The sequence below is a fragment of the Callithrix jacchus genome, chromosome 3 (assembly GCF_049354715.1).
Source record: "Callithrix jacchus isolate 240 chromosome 3, calJac240_pri, whole genome shotgun sequence".
Taxonomy (NCBI): Eukaryota; Metazoa; Chordata; class Mammalia; order Primates; family Cebidae; genus Callithrix; species Callithrix jacchus.
This window is the reverse complement of record NC_133504.1, coordinates 118,119,180-118,123,597: the sequence shown is the minus strand read 5'-3', so window position 1 is coordinate 118,123,597 and position 4,418 is coordinate 118,119,180.

Below are 4,418 nucleotides of genomic sequence, written 5' to 3'. Positions count from 1 at the left end.
AGACAGTGTAAGAAGATTCAGGAAGAGTGTGGTTCAAGTTCTTGAATAAATGTTTTCTTCACTTTCTAATTGGATTAGCTTTTTAAAGATGGATTAACTCAAGGGTTTGATATTCTGGCAATTGCCACGCCATTGCTTGAGGCAGTCGTTTTAACTCTTTTCTTCTAAGTGCCACCTATAGAAAAAAAAACTAAAATCTTCTACATTAAAATTTCAAAATGTCTGTTGCGACTTCAGTCCTTCCACTTAACTATTTAATTTCTCTCTAAATGTATCCAGAGACCTGCTGATATTTCCATATTGAAGGACCTTGATTTTAGCCTTGTGAAATAACCAGGCTTACAATTGAGAAGAAAAATTGTCAAAGACCTGCTCTCTGAAATAACCTTTTCAAATATTTTGTGTGATTTAAATTATTTTTATGTGTGCAAGAAGAGTTAGTTGATAATGCTTCAACATACATTAGGATTCCACAAACAGTCATGTTGAAAACTTGTATTCACTATGAAGTAGTATCTGAACAAGAACAAATGGGAGGAAACACTCCAAAATAATAGCATGAAGGCCTCTAAGATGATGAGGGACATACCTCTTCTTTACATTTTTTGTACTTTTATGACTTGTATTATTTTACAACATAAATAAGGAAATACTGATATAGTGGTTTTACTATCATATGGCATTACATTTGTACAAAATGATACTAGCATTGGCATTGTTTTTAGTGCAATGTGTTGTATTATCCAACATTCCTTTAAATGTCTTTATTACTGAAGGATTCATTTTAATTTTATTGTAAGCAAAATGTAGTCCAGGTACAGATGGTTTAAAGATGACTTAATAAGCAGGGAACTAATCTTTCAGCAATCTGGTTCTGTATTCATCATGAGATTGTAGCATTTAAAATGGCCTTTATCATACAGATAAAGCTAAGAGAATTCAGGGCTTTACAAGCTTCTAGTTAGTGGCAGAAATGAGACTAAAACTTTAGTTTTTTGTGTAAAGGTCTGGAAAAAATCATTTTTTATATTTTAATAGATCAGTTTAATTGACCATCCTATTTTCAGACTCAGTATAACTGGCAAGTCAATATTATCAACAGTAATAAAAACTGCCAGCAATTTGAAATAAATCAGTCTGATAAATTGTACACAATTAAATTCTTATTTAAGTGATTTTCTAAAATTATCAAAAATCATAGAAAAATATATGGGAACATGATCTGAAAGTATAAGACATGCTCTTCACTGGTAAGACTAAATGTAAATTCTGAGAACTCTTTTCTTTGTTCCTTCCCAATCAAATGCCATCATGTTTGCCCTTAATAAAGAATTAAAACTGGCTGGCCGTGGTGGCTCACGCATGTAATCCTAGCAATTTGGGAGGCTAAGGTGGGCGGATCACCTAAGGTCAGGAGTCTGAGACAAGACTGACTCACATGGCAAAACCCTACCTCTCCTAAAGATACAAAAAGAAGCCAGGCATGGTGGTGCACCCCTGTAGTCCAAGCTACTTGGGAGGCTGAGGCTTGAGAATATCTTGAACCAGGAAGGCAGAGGTTGCAGTGAGCCAAGATCATGCCACTGCACTCCAGCCTGGGTGACAGAGTGAGACTCTGTCTCAAAAAACCAACCAACAAATAAAAGAATTAAAACTAAAACTATGGGACTATGGGTCCCCTACTTTGTACTTCATGGGAGTTTAAGAAAATGATCAAAAAGATAGAAAGAAATGTCCTATGGACTAGCCAATACTGTCCAAGAGAACAGTGATAAAAATCTTATTTTACAATATAGTCAAAACCTTGTTAAACTTTTTTGTATGTAAACCAAATTAAATATTCCCTAAGAGTTACCTAATAACTGTTATAGGAGGGCAAATGAAAAATAAGATTGGAAAAGGCCATAAAAGCATTTGAGTAATTTTTTAGTAAAAATGATTTATGCTTTTGTTTACGCTCTAAAACAGTGGGAAGAAATGGTATTAACTGTAATATGTGTTACCAAAAACAATCTCATTTATTTAATTTTATTCTTAGTAGTCTGATTTTTTGTTTTGTTTTAATCTGTAATGTAATGTAGTATCAAATAATATCATTTCCCATACATTAGTCATAGTCTTCCATTTTTTCTGTATCAAATGTTGGTGGTCAGATACATAATCTACCCAACTCATTAATATCTTCACCTTGGAACACTTCAGAGACAGATGTGCTGGCTGGTTTCCTGCTAACTTTAGTACTTCCTTATGGAGAAAATTATTCATTTAAAAATGAGTTGTAAATAGTCTATCACAGTGAAAAACAAAAAAAGTCATTTTATCTCAATCACATCTCTAACTGTGAATCAATATATGGGAAAATAAATTTTTCATGTGCAAATGCATCTAATGTTCTTAATAATTTTATCTCCATCTTTAGAACTTGTGGCTTATACAGTATTTCTCTCATGAAACATGTAATTATTTGCATTTTCATTATTCATTTTAAAAGTCTAATAAGGAGTAAATGATAGGTTAGAGCTGGAAAAACCTATTAAGAAGGCTGAGCATAGAAACCTCTAATGGGAAAGGGAGACACTTAAGCCCTCTGTTAAGATGTCCTTTCTGACAGGAGCATGAGATGGAACACTCTTGAATTGCTACTTTCTCTTGAGCAAGTGATTAATGTTGTTAGTAGAAAGACATGATCACAACATATAGTGCAGCAACTCAGTCTACTGTAGTAGATTTATGAAGCCTGGGTCAATATAAATTGTTGTAGGAGACTCACAACCTTGTAATTCACTAGGGAACAATGATTGAAATGAAAACATGGCCTTGATGTTGTCTTTGCTCACTATTTTCATTGGCAGATGTATAATTGAGTAAAAAACTATCTTGGCATTTAATGAGCAGGTAAAGTATGAGAAATAGCCCTCCTTGAATGTGGTCTTTAATCTTCAGTGATGGCTCAGGCATTAGAAACAAAGGTGAGTTTTACAGGGGCAGAGTTGACTAGTTACTCCATTAACAGACTCCTCGGCCAGTTCTCCTGGATCAGTTAAGGTATTTATTTTCATGTTTTTACATTTTGAGTAAGAAGAATTTGTAATATGTTAGAAAAACATTGTGCATATGAAAACCACGTCTTTAAAAATACATAATTCAACAATCCAACATAATACAGAAAGTTATTTTACTTTGAAGTTTATTTTAAAGTCAATGGAAACAACGATCTACTCTATTATTCTCATATAATTTATATCTACCTAGGTGATTTAAAGGACCTTCCAGGCCATTAGGCTAAAATAACAAAATAACTCATAAGCATGGCATCAAGTGCTGATTATCACCTCATTGTCATCTAAAAGGTTTGTTCCTTTTATTACATCTATTTCTTACGTTACCCTATTTTTAAAAGCTTTTATGCTTTAGCAAAATTGTTCTCATCAACAAAAGCATTGTCTGAATTACATGAATGTTCTTTGAATAGGGTGTTCATTCTTTTTAGTTGCTCTATGGAATCAACTCCAGAAGATCAGGCACTCATTAGGTTTTTTTGGAGGCACATACTAAATCCTGAATAGAATGAATAACATTTAGTTTCAGCTGCAAGTATGGAGGAGAAAGAAGAAGTTCAGACTCATATAACACTTCCAAATAAAAAACAAACTGGAAATTTAGCAGATGATAGTGGTCATCAACTTAGATTGATTTACAACATTTCACATAATTTTTAATGTCCTCTATTTACCATATTAACTTCTAAAATTTGGTTTAATTTTCTTTTGTTTTGCTTTTATGTTTGTTTGGTTTCGGTTTGTTTGGTTTTTGTTTTTGTTTTTGAGACAGAGTTCCTCTCTGTTGCCCAGGCTGTAGTGCGGTGATGCAATCTTGGCTCACTGTAACCTTCACTTCCCAGGTTCAAGCAATTCTCCTGCCACAGCCTCCTGAGTAGCTGGGATTATGGGTGGCTGCCACCATGCCTGGGTAATTTTTGCATTTTTAGTAGAGAAAGGGTTTCACCATTTTGGTAAGGCTGGTCTCGAACTCCTGACCTCAAGTGATCCACCCACCTTGGCCTCCCAAAGTGCTGGGATTACAGGCTTAAGCCACCATGCCCGGTCTGAAAGTTGGTTTAATTTTCTAATAACTGTGTTTGTACAACCTAAAAGTAAATAATGCAAAATAAATATATGCATCGTCTTATCTGTTAGATGAAAAAGCTAGATATTTGGAAATAAATGACTGGATGAATTTATTTTTCACTTGCTGTCTGAAATGAGTAGCAAGAGTATATAAATATGCTGTAATTTGAGTAGCATCAAAAGGATCCCTGTTTAACTGTATTTCCAACACAATTATTTCTCAAATTCAAACTGTAAATAATGTTTTCAGAGGAAAGTATTAAAAATACTGATTAAAGTAAGAAAGTAATT